Raw genomic sequence first — 18,965 nt, forward strand, 5'->3', positions numbered from 1 at the left:
AGATTATTCACTGTTATCAAATATAGTTACAGACATCAAACACCCTGCAGCTGAAAGACCATTTATTTAACATACAGAATAAGTAGATGTAGTTGTGTGATGCGCTGCTCTGCAGTATCTCAACACCAGGCTTCAGGTGGCAAAATAAACTACATTACTAGAGCTAAAATAGTGATTACGTACACGGATTTTATGTGGCATAGTATGCTTAAGAAAAAAAAATCACCATCTTACTTTTGTGTAATTTTAATGCATTTCAATGAGTATTTTATCTATCCATCCACACATTTGATGTTTGCAACTTCAGGTCCTGGAACTGAAATATTCTGCAAGCCATTTTTAATGATTCCTTGTGTGCTCAAGTGCCTAGACTATGATTTGCGATTCTTAATCTGGAAGTTAAACTACACCTTCAGCCCAATGCCTGGGCCCAAACACAGTGATTGATGGATTTAACTGGAAGATTACTACTGACAGGTTTGAAGCAGCTCTTTTGTATTGGAGGAGTATCTCCATAGCTAGACCACAGCACCAACACGGATGGAAAATATATGATTCACAGGGTGTGTCTATTTCTGTCAAATATTTTATCTGACTGGTTCAATCTTAGGTCTTGGTATCCTCACCACCTACAGTAAACATACATTATTTCTCTATTGAGTAAACTAACTCATTCCCTCCATAAGAATCTCCTTTGTAGTGAAAGGTTCTGTGGTAGTTTTAGTCTAGGCATTCCTTGGTGACCAGTTTGTAACCAAGGAAGTGACCATGTTCCCGGTATTCCCTATGATTTTTACACAAACCAGGGTATAAAGAAGAAGAGAAGAGAGCCTTCACTCTTTTCCCTTCCAGTGGTTCTGAAGGTGCAGGTTCCCTGCTGTTGGTTCTCATTATGTGGTGGAGTGAGGCCTAGTGAGGCCTTGTAGACCTTGGGAGGCAGAGGGTACCGGTGGTCGTTCAGCACGATTCTGCTGTCCCAAGGAAAGTAGTAAAATATTCTTTTGCTAATTCTTTATTCTGCTAGTTCCCGAGTTGTCGATTGTGCATATCTCTTTTTGGGTTTTTTGTCCCTTTTTGCCCCTTTTTTTCTTTTTTCCTTTCTCCTTTCCCCTTTCTGGGAGCTGTTTAGGGTTTCTGTGGTTATATGTATGTAGTATTTTAATTGTATATATCTGTAATATATGTTATATATATATATATAGTGATATAGCTTTTTCTATTCCATTTTTTTTTCCTTTGGAGGTTTTTTTTCGCTGTGGTCTGTTGGGGTTTGGCAGGAGGTCAACTACAACCGACTACAGGTTCAATGCCAGCATCACTCTTCAGAGGTTAGGAGGACAAGAATTGGCAAGATTTGACCCCTTTCAATTTACAAATGTCTACAACCTCCTCTTATAAGGGGTTAGTATATAGATATATTTTTTTCTTGTCCAGCTTCTACCAATTTTTGGCCCATTTTTCCTTGCTGATGTGTTCATAACCAAAGTGTGCTCAGACTGTGCCCTGGCCTCGGGGACAGGCAGGGGAAGGTCAGACTCAGATGAAAGTGCCCGAGATCCCCTTGGCGAGGAATATGTTACCCAGGCCTCGTTAAACTGCCAGGCCTCTTTCCTGTGTTTCTGTTCTCATTGTCGCTGGTCTCCAAGATATAGATACACAAAAAGCTTGACAAGCAGCACAGAAAGTCAGAAAACATATATGACAGCTTAATGACTTTGAGAAAAAAAAAATACCAGTGTTTATAGTTGCAGAAACAAGACAGCATGTCTTTAAATGACATAATGGACTTCATCTGTTAGAGCATTTGATTAAAAGTCTCTCATCATTTATAAACTAACAAAAGCTTCATCAGGCACTAAAGAAAATTATTGTTGTTTTTGTTATTATTATTATTATTTTTATTATGCATTTATACTGCAGTCATATCTAAGAGTTCCAGACAAGGAGTAACAGCTATACAAGAAGCAAAAAGAATAAAATAAAACAACTTTAATAGCAAATGACTGAGTCACAAATATTTTAAAAACTAGGTAATTCCCTGCGTTTCTTCTGCCAGATGCCACCCTTATGCACATATCTGAATATGTATATTTAAATATATATATCAAAATTCTACCATTAGTGAGAGCAAGAGTACAACCTTTTTTCCTAAATATTGGGATAAGATATATGTCATAATTATCTTATTTACCTGAAACACATGTGCATTGTGTTTATCATTGACTATTTCCAAAGCTAAAACTTCTAGCTAAACTAAAGGAAGGGTACATGTGGGACATGCAGAATTACACAATATCTAACTATTAATTTTGTATGAACTTTATGAAGTGTTGCAGAAAACCATTATCAGTTCCTTCAGAAGTTTTGGCATTAACAATCATAAAAGCTAAAATAAAATCTGACCTTTTTTAAAAAAGACCTCATGCAACAATATTAAGATCAATTTTTTGTTTGTTTTGACTTATACAATCAATTTTTCCCAACACCTCTTTGTAGCAGCTGGCAGATATCATTGTGCAGTGTTATTATTCCAGCAGTTTTATTTATTCTTCTTCCTATAGGTTTTTTGGAACTGCAGCACGCAGGGGTGATGCAATGACTACGACAACTACACCAATATAGGCAAAGAATGGTACAGGGAGTTAGAGAGAGGATACTTTTAGGGGATCTGAAAAGGCTGAAACCACTGCTAAGCATTCAGGCTGAAGGCATTCCTTAAATGTAGTAAGTGAGTAGCTAAAAGCTTGGCCTTCATCAGCAGAACTGATAGCAGCCCAAACCAGGATGAACGAAATGGTAAATAAATAAGGAATTCCGAATTTTTAGGTTGTGATATTCTCTAAGGACTTTTAAAGCCAGTGAGCAGATTAGGATATTCCATTTCCTCAGGACCTTAGACATATTTGTCCTGAGTCAAAGGTTAGTAACTGTGAATAAACATATATATCCTTCAAGGGCAATAAAATTTAAAAATACAGGTCCTTTGCTGACAACAACAATAATCCTTCTGACTTCAGCAAGCTCACTCTGACTTAAACAGGCTGAGGATTTGGGCCAAACTTAGAGCAACTTTCGAATTAAGAAATGTTAAGCCAACAATCAAAATTGTTTTTTCCAGAGAAAACCAGAGAAAGAGAGATGGTGTGAGAAAGGGAGTAAGAAGTGAACATGCAGGAGACCGAGAGAATACAGCAGCAGAAACAGGGGATTGAGTGAGGCATTTGGCACATAGTCAGATAACTAGAAACAGGACAAGTTTTGTTATCCCACCCGCTGTGATGGACAAGGTTCCTGGCCCTGCTTTTCTTCTTCAGCTCAATTCTGAATCATTTTACATTCCAGAAAAGATAGATGAAGCCCAAAGTCAGGTTCATCTCAAATACACACTGATACCTACCACAACATCAGACAGAATTATTCAATACAGAGTGGGCTTCCTACCTCAAAGTTGGGCAATCACACCACTGAAGGAAACAACACAGATGAGAGAATCCAAAATGCATGTTTCACTAAGTATTAAAGGCAGAATAAGACTAAAAGCAAGTAAAGTGGATGTTTGCCTAAAGATACAGGTAGGAGGTGAACAGACTGAGTAAAATTAGAGATGAAATCCTAACCCATGAAATAGACAACATCAAGATCTCTGAAAGAGAAATTAGAACAGTGAAGGAAAATCTGAGGTAAACCAGGGCTATAAAAGAGTGGAAAGAATAGAAGGAACTGCTTTAGGAAGTCACTGTACAGAGGTTGTAGAATGTGTAACAGGAGCCTGTGGGAGTTGATGGATTGCCACTTCACAGCTGCTGAGAAAGAGGAAATCTGGAGTCTAGCATCAGAAAAGATATTGAACGGAATCTCAATGCCTGTGATAGTTATAGATTTGGAAATATGAGACCAAGAGTGGAGACACATCCAGTATTAGCTGTATTGGGTTGTACAGAAAGAACAGTGCTTGGCTTCTGAGGCATCAACATTAAAAACAGTAATACAACACAATGTAACTGAAAACCCATGAGAGTTATCTCTTTTACATAATGTGTCTGTTTTCTAGTGAATTCTTTTGATAGATTTCCTTCATTAGCAGTAAAAAATAAATATTCAAGGAGAGAAGAAAATATGTTCTTAATTAATTAGTCTGATTAATCACATTTACAATCTGTCTCTTTTAGTGCATGTTTTCAAAAAATTGCATTTTTGATGAAGAATTGTACTCTGTTGAGTGTGGATTGGAAAGTCTGATAGAAACAGCCTATCAGCTGCATGTTTATGCAAATATAGCAGTTACACATGCATGTACATATTGTTCATTGACAATTCATTGAAGTTGTTGGTTTTATTCTGTGAATTAGAGTCCCTGAAATCATCTTTTAGCTGCTGAGACTCAGAATAAAATGGTGGTTGTCATGGGAGACAAACAAATTTTTCAGAGACATAACAATATATAATATGTAAGAAATAAGACAGTTATATAAAACAGTTTATTTGGGATATGTAGAGAGAGCACAGTCCAGCTACCGAAAAAATTGAAAAAAAACTTTTATAAACTTTGTTGAATTATATTCTTTAATAAAGCAATTTTTATTGGCATCATTCAATGCTGAAACTATTTGAATCAATGAAAGGAAGTATTTTCTCAGAAGTATTCCCATGTTTTGCATGCTCCGGTGCTCTCACCTGGACACTCCTGTGCCTCTCCAGCTGGGAGCAGGGATATGCGCAGGCGCAGGGCTCAGGGCTTGTGGGCTTAGAGTAAAGGTAAAAGCTCAGCTGTTCTGCTTGGCATTTACTCATGATGATTCCTGGGAAATCTACCAGGTTTATGCTTAGGTAGCATAGTCTTTTCCATAGAGACTGTGGGGAAAAAGCAGTCCTCTCTGGGTAAAACACAGGTAAACCCACGAGGGAATCCTGAGAGGGAAAACTCAGAGACTTTGCATCCATTGTCCTTATAGCAGAAGTGGTTCAAAGCTCATTCTGTATTGCAGTTAGAAAAAAACAATTACTTTAGCTTATTTTCCTTTTTTTTTTAATTCTTTTTTTTTTTTTAATAATCCTTTCAGTTTTTATGAATGTGCACTTCCAATGAAAAGTTTGAAGTAACATCTTTTTACTCTAGAGAATCCCTGGAAATTGATCTGCATTTCTAGTGTTTGGAAGATTCACCAGGGAAATATAAAGCCTGGGTTAGCTAATGATGTAGAGTTCCAGAGCCCACGATGAGCTCTGCTTCCCAGGTTAGGAGCTAGCAGATGTGCTGTTTGCCCCTTCCCACCTGCAGGATTCCCTTTCCATGGGAACCAAATTTTGGAATAGAGATGAGAAGTTTACAAATATCTGTGTCTCATCACAACATGGAGTCTTGAAAAACATTTTTTGTCCAGGATCTGGAAAGTTTTCCCAGCTCCTGTTGTGTAGACAAATCCTCCAGCAGCTACTGGCTCAGGCATAGAAGTCCCACATCATTCCATGCATTCCCAAGGAGGATTTCTTATTATGCACCCTATACCTTCAAGGTGTCCATGGGAAAATTTCTGGTGTAAACATTCTAAGCACACACAAGCACACATTCCCACATACGCATCTGCAAATAACTTTCATGTCTTTTTTGCATGAATATTTCTGTGAATGAAACCTTACTCCAGCAAATATTCACAGAAAGAAAAAAGAAGTGGTCATAGTTGCTGTCTGAACGCTCTGATGCTAAAGGAAACTTTAACCAGCACTGTTCATCTCTTTACCCTAAGGTACTTTGAGTCTTTAGGAGTTTTCGTCATATGTGGACTGCTGAATTTTGCCCATAACACTCCTTCCAGAAATTCTGGATTAATCCAAAACTCTAAACTAATTTTAGCTTATTTAATTAAATTTTCCAAAGATGTCACTTCACAGAAGAAGAAAAAAGGTTTTCGAAAGGTACTGCCTGAAAGGTTAAAATTTACATAAGTCTAGCATTATTATCATTATTAATACCTACAACATACCCCTCACAAGCCTCAAGGTGCTTCACAGAATTAAATTATGCCAATTTTCAAGGAAGTGGGAAAAGTCCTGTCACCTACATGATCCGAAATGAGATTTTTCAAATCCCTTAGAAACATTCAGATGGAAGCATTTTTGCCCAACTGCATACACAGAGAAGAAGACCTCATCTTTTTTATTGACCTTTCGATTTCCCTGCCTGCCAAGCTAATTGTACTCATCCCTGTTCCTTTTTTCTTATGCTCCCCTCAGAGATGATGTCCCAGCTAAACTGCTTTCAATGAGGACGTTTGTGGTGCAGGGTCTGGTGTGTTACTTTCTGGGAACAGGTCAAGCATAGGTGGATTTGCTGAAGCAGTTCTACAACACTCAGTGTCCCTTAGTACCTGACAGGCAATATTAGACCTCTTAGTTTTTGCCATCTTCTCATTTTCAGAAGTGTGGTTGGGGATAGATTTTCTTTTTCTTTGTTTTCATGACTGGATTTTTATGAATGTATTGCTTCCCAATGTCTGAATTCTGAATTTGGTTGAATTTTTGATCTAGTGTAATGCTGTTAAAAAAGATCAGACTGAAAGAGATCACCACCAGGGTCATTCTCTGAATGAAGGTAGAATAACACCTGTGTGAAAACAGAAAGGTCTGGCTTCTCTGAATGAATAAATAAATATCTTAAACACAATGTTGAAAGCAATCCATGGTATCACACAAACCTATCAGTTAGCTGAGTTGAACTCTGTATGGAAGCAGCAAACATGTTTAACCAAATTGTAGTCCATGCAAATCACTTTACATAGCTTTGAACTTAACTCCCATTTATTCCTTACTCTGGTTTACAAGGAATTTTCTTTCTCTCCTCAATTATTTGCTTTTGTTTGGTTTTATTCTGTATCATGGCATGATCTCTGGTGTAGGAGGGGCAAGTTCCACATCAGACAGCTGTTCCAACCAGAAAAAAACTAACCTAGATAAACAAGTCTCTAATCTGGAGGCATATGAAAGTTCTCCAGACAAGGTCTGCTCCCTGCTTGGGGTTCATTTTGCTTTCTGGTTCTCATATACAGAGGCCTGCTTGGGAAAATCAGACAGACTGTGTCTGCTTTGAATTTATCGGGCGAACACACACGCAGAAAACAAGAGTGTTTAGACTCCAGGCTGCTGGTGAATGCTCAGAATTCCCCACCGTCCCAATGACTGTAGAGCTAGTTGGCACATCTTCAATAAAAAATTACATCAGTGATGCTCTGGAAACTCAATTGAGGCATAGGAATGACAAGAAAATAAGCAAATCTGCAGTGAAAGCTCTGGCAAAAATTCTCTACTTCATTTCAAATGTAATAGCATTCCTGGTCTCTAATTTCTATTTTATTTTTAGTGACAAATGAATTACTAGCACAGCTCCTCATAATCTATTTCTTTCCATTTCTCAGACTCTTTTGAGGAGTGGTATAATTTTAGACTATAAAAATATACGCCATCTGGTTTATATATAATTGAGCCACTCATACACACATTTTTTAGATGTAAAGCCATGCTTTAGACAGAACTGGAGAAAGGCTGTGAGAAGTTACACATTGTTGAGAGCAAAACTGACTCCGTAGCCTCCCTAGGCACGCCTCCCATGTGGCCATGGTGTAGACTCTGTATAGTGTCACCTTGGGTGAGAGGTGACACAGAGGCAGAAGGGACATCCACACTGCATATGGAATTTATTGTGGTGTCAAGACAGGCACTTAAAGAAGCCCTTTTTTGGCTACCAGCCAATGTATGAGATTAAGCACTTGAGCAGAAGTGCTGATTTTATTATTCCCTAAGTGCTACAAAAGCAGATGGGAAAGTAGTACTCTCTTGATTTAAATCCATGCCATCAATTCGTGACCAGCAAACTGGTCAGTATGACCAGCTCATCAATAAGTCCAGTATTGGGGATTGGTGAGAATTGTAGTATACAGGATAAAATGGGGAACTTGGAAGAGCCAATCAACCATTTCTTTCTCCTGCCTTCCTCTGTTTACATAGCTCGGTGCAAAGGTCCTTCCTGCTCCTGGGCGACAATGCAGCTGTGTTGTGTATTGGCTTGGATTTACATCTCTGGCTCAACATCTCCATAAACTTCAGTGGAAGCCATTCACTGAGAAAAGTGTCCATTCCCTAAATGTGTGTCCCTGAACACCTGGAAGAGAGTGATCCCAAAGGAATTTGCTTTTCCTCAGCAGATAGTCTAATGATGTTCCTTGCTGTGATACTGCCAGTAGCAAAAGGCAAAACTGATCTTGTTGCCAGCTTTATCCCAGAGATCACAGCAAGCAAGTGATCAAGGCAGGAACAAACAGCACAGTTTAAAAAGTGAGCGAATGTGCTGAGTTTTAGAAGTTAAGGAAATACAGTTGGCTGCCACTGACATTGGGCAAACGCAGGGCGGTGGCTTTCAGCACAGCAATGCTATATTTGCTCTAAATGGGTTTACAGCAATCATTGAAACACAATATGCAATTAAAGCATATTTACTGCATCCACTTGAAACTTGTGAAACCAATGAGGAACACATTCATTCAGCAAACCTATCTTGCTCTGTTCGCATTGCTAGCTGGGCTGGCAGAGACACAGACTGGAAATTTGCTCTGAAGAAAACATCTCTACCACTGAAAAGTGTATATTCTATCATCCTAAAATGCCAACTAACATAATCATCAGAACAAGATCCAATGAAACACCAAACTGATATTGGCTTCACACAGGTTTGTACATCTGCTGCCAATCTGTTGTCCTTTTATGCCCTGTTTATGGCCCAGGGGAGCAATTTCTGTGTGCAGGCTTTACTCTCAAGGCAAGTGCTTTGGAGAATGGCACTCTAAGAGTGCACATTGACACAGGGTTTTTTATCTTATATTCTTCTCAGAATAGCAAGAATGACAAGATAGCTACCGACACTAATGTGCATTAGGTCAAACCCTAGTCAACCTACATACTGCCTAGATGCTGGGAAATAATGGGAAGAACCCTGCAATTGTTTTTGGAATTTTTTTGAAAATTCCCTGTTTTCACGTTCTCTCCTGCACTTCCATTCAGTGACCATGCACTTCATCTTAGTAGCTGGAACGTATTTAGAAAGCTGACTTGGAGTTGGAGTGCTCACACCTGCTGAGAATATGCCCAGTGTTCTTTCTGTGGACATTTGTGACAGATCCCTGACAATTACAGGCATGCATTCCTCACCTAATTAGGAACAGGCACACTTGTCATTTTGCCAAATAGCAATAATCAATAAGGGAGATAACCGAGAAAATTTAGAGCTGCTCATGCCTCCAAGAGATACATGAAGCCTGAAACAGAGAAACTTCTTGCTTAGTACAGGGCTTTCTGTTCTGCTTCTCTCTAGCACTATTCTTCAGGAACCGAGCAAGAAATCTTTGTGGAATAACAGAGCCTTGGAACTTCTTTCGTAGATGTCTATCCCATGTACTTCCAGACCCAAGTCACTACAAAGAAGCTGAGGTGAGAAGGCATCACAGAACATTTAATGTGCAATGCTACCATGTGCCTGACAGAGAAGGTGTCAAAAATTACTTCCTGGTGGAAGATTCCAAAACATTAAATTCTTGAATGGTGGATTTATTTATTTCACCTTTTCCCATCATTGTCCTCAGTCAATTACAGACTGAATTATGACTTAATTGACCACTGAACGAGCCAATATGGCACGAAGTCCTGTCCCTTATCAAGTTACATTGCAATACAAAAGAACAAGGGAAGGTCACCTTTACACTGCTGGCCAACTTAAAGTGATGCAGAGACATATACATAAATTCCACAATCTTAGGAACAAGTTCAATTATACACCATCTCCACTAAACATAGTCCCACCAGTTGCTAAGTAAAATCAACAACAGATAAAACACTTACATAAACCTATTTCTCCTTCAGCTGTCACAAAAAATTCCTCCCACTGCAACACTAGACTAAGTGCTAACAATGAATATCATTAATTAAATTATCTTTTAATGACTCAGGAGGCAGACTCTGTAAAAATGAGAAAAGGGTCAGAAACTTGGATTTAGATAATAAGGATGAATTTAGACAAAAAGGATGGATTTCATCTCCTTTTAACCATCTGAAAAAAGAGCATCTAGTCTAAGCTCATTCTCTGTGCTTCAATCAGCCCTTTTCAAACAAAGGAGAGAAGTAGATGCTTACAAAAGATAAAGTTAGATTACCTTACGTGAGAAGTGATTTTGAAACACTTAAATATGACAAGACAAGGACAGAGTGTAAGAAGAACTACACAGAGGGCAAAGAACTGTAGTTTTCCCCTTTACAGAAACCCAAATGCAAACAGAATAACTTCTCAAGTCTCCTGCCTTCCTCAGTTCTTTGCCAGAACTCAAAGATTATTGCAGAACTTTCGGATATGTGGTTCATTGAAATATGGAATTCATAAAACACACTTTCTAATCTGCAGAAAAAGATCACCTAGACACCTGTCCCTGGAAGCCAGGAGGATCTGCAAACAGAACTAAAAAATGGGTATAACCTGGCAGAACAGAAGCCACAGCATTATACCGTGGTCCAGGAATAGAAAGATCCTTTGGAGTTTGGGCTTCACACAGGTGGGACTCATAAAATTGCCTCTGACTTACTTCCCTACACTGGAAAGATCCCTGGAAAGATCACCTATTCAAGCCTCTCTTATCAAATGGTGTGATGTTATTTAAAATCAATTAATTCCTTCCAGAACTTGAGAGCACTTTTAAAATCACCTGCAAAGTCTTTTGGACAGAAGAATGTCACTGACATCGTAGTCTGTGGCTAATTAATTAAATGGCTGAGAAACATTACAGAATGTGAAATGAAAAATTAAGTTAATAAGGAAGAGGTCAGACTATATACAGTGAATTAACAGATCATCAAAAATGCATACGTATGTGATTTTTTGTTTGAAAACTGTGATTCTATGGCTATTTGAGAAAAGAAATTATAAGAAGTCTTTATTCCTGGTACATCTTCCTGCCCTTTCTTCCCTTCCTGAAACACTCTTTAAACCTACCTCCCATTAGCACATCTCACTTTGTAGTTGCTTATTCACAAATACAGCAGCCTGATGAGGCCAGTGAATCCACTGTCTGGCAAAAATACCAAACACATAATAAGAGCTGACAATCTAAAAGATAACTAAGAAGCAATGGAAGAATGACCAAGAGTCCATCATTCTATGCTGCTATGAGTCTGAAACAGCATTTTCACTGCACATAGGAAATACTCTGTTGTTTGTTTGGACCCTTTATATCTTAACATAAGACCATCTGAAGCAGGAAATAAAAAGCATTCCTGCTTACATTAATAGATCTGCTAGCTGGGAGGCAGAAACAAAGTCAAAACCTTTTATGTGGTCCAGTCAGTAGAGGTGGAAATATGGCTCCACCCTCAGTTGATGTTAGTGTTAAGAAAAGATGTCTCTCAGAGGTTTTTTTTTTTTTACAGATTTAGCCTTTATTTGTGATGTGGAAAAAACTTTTGAAACTATTTTGTGAAAGAAAGAGTTCAAGAGAAATAATTCATGAAAGAGAAGGGGCCTAGGCAATAGGATCCTCCTTAAATAAAAAAATCAGGCATAAATTTACATCTTCCTAACTAACAGAGATGGAAGTTTGTCATCTCCCTTCATCTCATCCGTACCTCAAACTCCATAATGGACCTAAAAACTCCTACAAATGACGTTGATGCCAAGTCTACCACTCTCTAAATCATTATGCCATTTACAAAACAATGCTTTTCAACAAAAAAGGTCAGTTTGGAAAACAAATGGGGAAGGGATTATATTGCACTTCATTGCAAGGGTCTTTCCAGGATTCCTCACCTTCATTTTTCCCAGAGGAACTGATGGCTCCTCTGATCTCATCAAAGATATGAATAACAAAGCTCTCTTCAGGTTACCCTATTGAAAGAGGAATGCCTAGAGGTAGAAATGGAGAGTTAGAACTTGCAGTTCCTTTTCCAGATTGAGACGAACTTTGGCTGTGTCTATCTGCACCACAGCTGGACTCACTTTTCCATAACTTTCTTAACTTATCTGCATCTCGTGAGACTTCATTCTTCTAGGTTTGTTGTGCAGGCTTCTTCAACCTATGGAAAAGTGAAGCATTATATACTGGGACTTTCTATTTCAGTGGAAATAGTTTGTTAGACGTCTCTTCAAAGACAGCAGCGATGCCTGTGTTAAGTTACCATTCTTTATCTTTAACTTGTCCTGTCAGTTTTCTGGCAGGTCACAGTAAATCTAAAGCATTTGGAGTTTCACAAATTATTTTCCAGACTGTCCTGTCGCAGTTCAGGGCTGGAGCACAGTGAGTAAACAGACGTGATTTGGAACTAGCCCTGTGCTGTCAGACCAGCAACCTGAGCTTTGACACTCAAAAAATATTCTATAGGCACTGGCTTTGTGATTTTGTCCTTAAACTGTATAAGAGCCAAGGCGATAACATGCTGGTCTGTGAAGACACTCAAGTGAATAAAAGTGAATAAAAGGACCCCTATTTACATCATCTGACAAATGTGCCTTGTGCAATTACTTTCCTATCCAAATAAACAAAGATGTTTAATCAAATGTTCTTCAAGTTTGCTTCAGAAGATTATTTGGCCCCTTCAAATGGATGAGATTACCATAAATAAAAACAGGAGTCTGATGCAATGAGAAGCAATTTACTTTCCCAATGGAAGGAGATTATAAAGAGGGCATTAGGATTATTTTTTCATTCATAAATTGACACAAAACAGATTACTCTCTCTAGAGTGGACCCATAGATTTTAAGTATAAGTAGGCATTGAGTGAATCACTGGTTATTTCTTCAGTTGCCTCTTTGAGGAGTAAGTTATTAGATTAGGTAAGTAGTAACGCATTTCAAGTGAATATGAAATGACAATATATTAAATACTGGTGATTTGCTGATTTAAGGACTGACTGTCCTCTCATTTTGGAGCATGCAAAAAAGGATAAAAATAACAATAAGAAAAAGACAGGGCACTTACAATTATGGTGTTTTGCCTTGAAAACAAAACTTCTGCGGAAAAAAAAATCACATTCCCAGATTGCATATGCTCCACTGAACTCTTGGGAAATTTTTTAAAAAGGGGTAGTTCAGTTTAGCTTTAAAAACAAAACAAAAACAGTCACCAGAATGAGTAACCATCGAGAAATTCTCATTTCAAACCAACTAGAAGGGAAAAATTTAAATTTAGAGCATGGAGATGAAGAGTTGAGCTGCCTCAGAGCCAGGACCCAAGTTCCCCAAAGAAAATCAAGAGCAAACAGCCCTGTGGTGCTTTGTCTAAGATCTGCTCGGTAACCTTTCTCTGTTATCAGCCTCTGCCCTCTGTTTCTGTAGAAAATTCTTAAAGAAACTGGTGGAGGTTATGAGGGCATGGTTCTGAGAAAAAGATTATGTAGGATACTCAGTTTCTGGAGGTTTTTGGTATGTCTGGATAGACATACAGATGGGTGATCCTCACTGAAAGTTAATTCATTTCTGTGTGAAATTATCAGTGCAGCAAAGATATTGGATGATTACAAAGGTTGGACATAAGTCTCTACTCTCAACAGCTACATCTAGGACCATTCCTGGGCACCAAGATCTCCTGGAAGCAGACAGTTTGTGACCATATTACAAAATTCCCTTCCTTGCCAATATATGGCAGCTGCATGCAAGCAGTCTACTGGGAATGATCTCTGACATGTGCTTACATCCAAATTGTGTCTAAAACCAGTTTGGGAGTTGGCAGTTTGGGGACAAATGATTCCAGGAGCCATTCTAATGATTTAAGAGTAACAACAATAAAGTTCTAATGGCCAGAAAGCACCCTTGGGCAATGAATTTAAGGGTAGGGCTATACACCATGAAAATCAGATTATCCTGTGCTTTTCAAAACCATAAATCCATGCCGCAGTTCTCACCCTTCCTGATTCCATGATTTCTGTGGGAGACTTTTCTGCACTCGTTTACCTGTAGCCTCTGAAAGCTGCTCTGAGCATTCTCCAGTGTTCTTGAACTAACAAGTATCTACAAGAAGATAAGAAATAAAAACACTGGGAAGAAAACAGAAAGGGAGGCATGATGCCAGTATAGCAGAGCAAGAGCCATGGGATTTTTCTTCAGTAGGGCTTCACTCTTCGTTTCGCAGGTCAAAGCCAGTGAACACCTCATGATTTACCCTCATGAAGAGAATGGGAAATGGATTCCTTACCCCGTGAAGGATCAGCCTATCTTTTTCTACTAATTTTGCATGTTTCAAATGTCTATGAGCAAGAGTGCTGTACCTGAGTGTTGTCTGAAGCTGCCACTCCAGTCCACTTCCAGAATAACTGCAATAATAATACCATATACACCAGACGTCATAGCAGAGGTATCCATCAAAAAGCTAAAACACACATAGAGCCACAAATACTTCTGGTATCTTTCCATCAACATTCAAAATGATCTGGAGCATTTCACACATTTAAGGAAAGCTAGAGAAGCCTTATTTAATGTCCTTTATGTTTTCCTAATTTTTTTTTTTACCTTCAGTTGATGGAGTTCATCTGTGTTTCTATAAATTCAGTGCTGCTTTAGGAATTAGGATTCATACACTTAAAAACTAATGAGATTTTTACAAAAGCCTGAAGCTTTCTCCTCACAAATAAAAAAAATGTGTGCAACTGATGGACAAAACAAATGGAATACAGAAAAATACCCACTCTGGGAACAACTATTTCTAGAGTTAGTCCTTTTCTTAACAGCTTGAGTTTGAGGTAAGAAAATATTTCTACAAGCCAAATACTCAGCTGGTACACATTGGCACAACTTAACTAATGTGGGCAGACCTGCATTTGAATTAATAGAAGAGCTGACCTATACCACCAACTTTGACTGCTGAGCAGCCTTATTTCTTAATAAAACCTAGAAATATTGATAACCTTGGAATAAGGTTTAACTACTGATGTGCATATATTAGTGTTAGCTTGTCTTGCTTTCTGCAGTAATGCAAGAATTGTGTCTCTCATTGCATATTGACACTTCTAATGATATCTAGAACAGAAATTCCTACAAATATGTGCACATTAATTATGATTGTTGATAGAGACTTAATAATTTGACCCCTACTTGTACCATGAAAAAGGACCAGGTAAGACCCCGAGATACAAGGTCATCGATTTTGTGTTGTTTATAATGTTACAAGTAACACCATTACTCTCCTGCAGGTCATTACTATTTGAAAACTTTCTCCTGTGAAAATCCCCATCATTAAAGGGAGGCTAAAATGAACCAATTTCTTCTTTGTCCTGTGCTCTGCAGATGCCCTGCAGAGGCATTTCAGCAGATTACAATTATGTTGAGGCTGATGTAATCCAGGGATTTTGTTGTGAGTGAGGGTTATGTTTCCAAGAAGTGTTAGTTATGGACAAAGTTCTTTTTGCATGTGAGGTACAAGGACTTGATTACAATGAAGCAATAGCATGCTGAGGTGTGTGCCTGTGCCTCTTTCCAGGAAAGCTTACACATATATATAGATATGTGTGTATATTCAAATATGTGTAAAACTCTTAACATAATAAATTACTCTTCTGATGGATGTTATATACATATAGAGCGAATATTTACGTTGACCTGCCTAATCATATTATATTAGGAAGGGACCTAGGCAGATCATTTTGTACCTCCTCAAGCTTTGAATTAGGATCAGGTAATCTTCAGGAGATGTTTGTCATAAATGACTTTAAATATCTGTAGAAGTAGAGATTCGGCAATCATTCTTACAAAAATTTGCAGAGCCTAATGCCATAAAAAGCTCATTACTGAATGGATAAGAATCTCACAGCACAGAGTTCAAATTATCTCTCTTAAAGTGCATTAACTTTGCATTTGCCAAAGCACGGAAACTCTTCAGCCATCATAATGACCACTCATTTGGTTTTATTTCATCCCTATAAAGCTCTTTGGTGTCAGCTAGTAACACAACTTGTGTAAATACCTGCATAACTTTCCAGATTTACTCCTTCCTTGATCACTGCATGCTGCTTCTTTCAAATTTCAGATAAGCTGAACAACTATCATGAGTGCAACAGCCCCTTAGGCTTTCTAGTGCTTAAATTTATGCTGTACTGAAAAAAAGAAGAAATCATTATTCTTTGTTTCCAACTTTTTTGACAGTTCCAAATTCATGAAAGAGCCTGACATCTCATGTGTGACTATTTCAATTCTTTTAAAAATCTCCTGCAAAGGTTCTTCTGAGACCTTTAAAAACTTTGAAAAATTGTAACTGCTACTGTTCCTATATCAACGCTTTAACCGATATGTTCAAAAGATATGTTTGCCATTTTTTTTCCTTTTGGAGAAACTGCTTGTATTAATGTAGATCGCCTGAGGAACACGAAGGTTCTTGAAACCCAATTTCTCATTTTTGTCTCAACCAGTTCCTTTTCCAGTTATTCTTTGATCAACTTTTAAAAATAGTCACCTTTGAAGGAGCATAAATAGTTTCAATTTGTATTCTGCTTTCTTCAAAAACACACGTAAGAAAACAAGGGGAAATGTTGTTCCCCTCTCTGAATACATCTGCTTCATTTTACATTACATATCTTTTCTCGATAACAAAGATTATAAACTTGTCTACACAGCATTTCATAAAAGATTCAAGAACAGAAGAACAAATAATGAAGACCTGCTCTAGTGCTTATTAATTCACATCAAAGTATTCATGTTTAATTCAGATACCTGACCAAGGATTGGGAGAAGGAAATTCTGTGAAACCATCACATGCGCAGCTTAGAACTAAGGCTCAAAAATCTCCATTCATAGGTTAAAAAATATTTTATATCATAGCTAAATCAAAAAAAAAGAAAAAAGGTCTCCCAAACATGAGATTTTTAGAGGGAAAAATAGAGAATGGTGACTTTTAGACCTCCTGGTAGTGAAATGAATGAAAGCAATCTTCTTCATTTACCTCCTTCAGGGTCACCTCCAGCATTCCTCTTGTGTGGGCAGGGTACAGATGTTTTGCCCAGAGTCTGGAGCTGCAGTTTGGCACTGCAAGATATATGCAAAACCTCTCAGGGGCTTCAGGCCTTTGGAAGTTCACTCTGTGCTGCTCACGTGGTAAATAACTGGCTTTTGCATGTTAGAGGAATTGCCTGACAGACGGCGTTTCTCCCCTTCAGGCTGCTGCCGGGATTCTGCTTGCTTACGAGAACATATGCTTTAAAAAAAAAAAAAAAAAAAAAAGGCTTCTCTGCTATTTGGCACCTAAAGCCTTATTTTAATTTCTGGGTGCAGCTTTTTCCCTGAACATATTGCGAAATACCAGTGCATTACCCATCTGTTCCAACTTGGTGTCTTAAGGGCTGAGTGCTGTAGAGGAAAGGTTATCATTAACTCACCTTAAAAAACTTGATTTGCTGACAAAAACAGTAAGTGAGGAGGTTCTTTGTATTCTATTCACAGTGCACGTTATTACTACTCATTTTAAAAATAAATACTCAGGGACAAAATCCTCTCTGCAACCTGAGGAGTTTAAGCAATTCAAATCGAAGAAATCTTTCCTTCTCTTTTGGTTCAGGTTGAACTTCAATGCAGGCTCTCAGGAGCCCCCAAAACCACAGACAGACCTAGGGGTTGCAGAGTGTTGATATGCACGTAAGTTGACCAAGGAGAGTTTGGCAATGTTTTCGGACTTCAGAGAGCCTAACATAACTGAACATAACATAACCAAGCATGAGCTTGTAGAGTCAGTAACCTCCAAACTGAATCAGCATGACTGAGGATTCTCGAAATAATTCCTGATACAGCTGGTACAGAGAAAAGTCTAGTCATGGTAAATGAGCCCACTGAGTTTCAACTGGTTTAGCTCACTTATCTCATTGGAAGCTCACTAGGACATAAAGTCTCTGCTTTTTCTACAAACGTGGTATCCATGCCTGATTTGGAGTCTGCAAATCTTGTCGTGTTATTTTTGCAGCCTTGTATAAACCTGTACAGCCTAAAAGAGGTTTATGGCATTGCCCTGGGCTCCTTCTGGCTGCTGGTGAATCACTTGTCAGTGTAGAGCTCTCAGCACAGGGATGTACAGGACCCGGCACCACTCAGACCAGGTTCTCAGATCCACCAGGGTCCCTGACGCGAGCGCTTAGCCCCAAATTCCTCACAGCAACGGCTCCTCCAGCTCCAAACAGTACAAGACAAGATTCTGACATCCTACAACTAGTCAAGGGACCAAGAGTTTCAGTGCACCTCAGCAATACCTGGGCTGACTACATTTTTAAACGGAAAAGTCCTGCTGATCCTAGGAAATAAATCTACTTTAAAAAAGGACAGATCTCCCCTGAAACAGTGTCAATCACTGCCCTTGTGAATTGGGAAGTGCTTGCTCAACCTCTAGGAAGCTGTGATAAGATTTTGTGATTTTTTGCATTCTTTTAGTAAAAAGGTGACATTTACAATTCTGTAAATGCATGTATGTGTTTGAGTATGCACGTGTGTAGGTGCATATGCAAGCAGATATTTAAGTTTGTATGGGTGTGTACATATGTCGGTGAGGAGGTGCTTGTGGATGCAGGTGCACATCTTTCTACCCATAAATTAAATCCGATGTAACAAAAACAGGGTCATTTCAAAGACATTTTATTCCCACAAGTGTTATGAAAATCAGAAACTGGGTGGAGCAAAAATACACTATGGCTACATCTACAGTGGTGAATTAAACATGCCTCATACTGTTCTCTGGTCCTGAAGCCAACTGGCACAGAACACGCAGTTTCCATACTATTAAACTCTTACCCTCCCAAAGAAGATGACCATGTCCAGATGCCTATTTTGGTGGACTTTGGCCTCTTCTGACTCTTAGGCAGTTCCTGGGAATTGTTTAAAGGCTGCTAGTTTTCTCTGGTCAAAACTATGCCAGCCAATATTCTCACAATTTAACAGCATAGTCGGTCAAGTTCCAGTGCTTGGGAACATTCCCAA

At 38.5% G+C, this 18,965-nt stretch overlaps 1 long non-coding RNA gene across 1 annotated transcript; it reads left to right on the forward strand.

The window, feature by feature from the left end:
* The first annotated feature begins 718 nt into the window (after positions 1 to 718).
* LOC108502349 lies at positions 719 to 4,113 on the forward strand. Its single transcript, XR_001876471.1, has 3 exons — positions 719 to 1,401; positions 2,562 to 2,632; positions 3,119 to 4,113. It is a non-coding gene; the product is annotated as an uncharacterized LOC108502349 (long non-coding RNA).
* Positions 4,114 to 18,965: the final 14,852 nt, after the last annotated feature.

Source organism: Lepidothrix coronata, unplaced genomic scaffold (genome assembly GCF_001604755.1).
Source record: "Lepidothrix coronata isolate B3197 unplaced genomic scaffold, Lepidothrix_coronata-1.0 Scaffold117, whole genome shotgun sequence".
In the NCBI taxonomy this organism is placed as follows: Eukaryota; Metazoa; Chordata; class Aves; order Passeriformes; family Pipridae; genus Lepidothrix; species Lepidothrix coronata.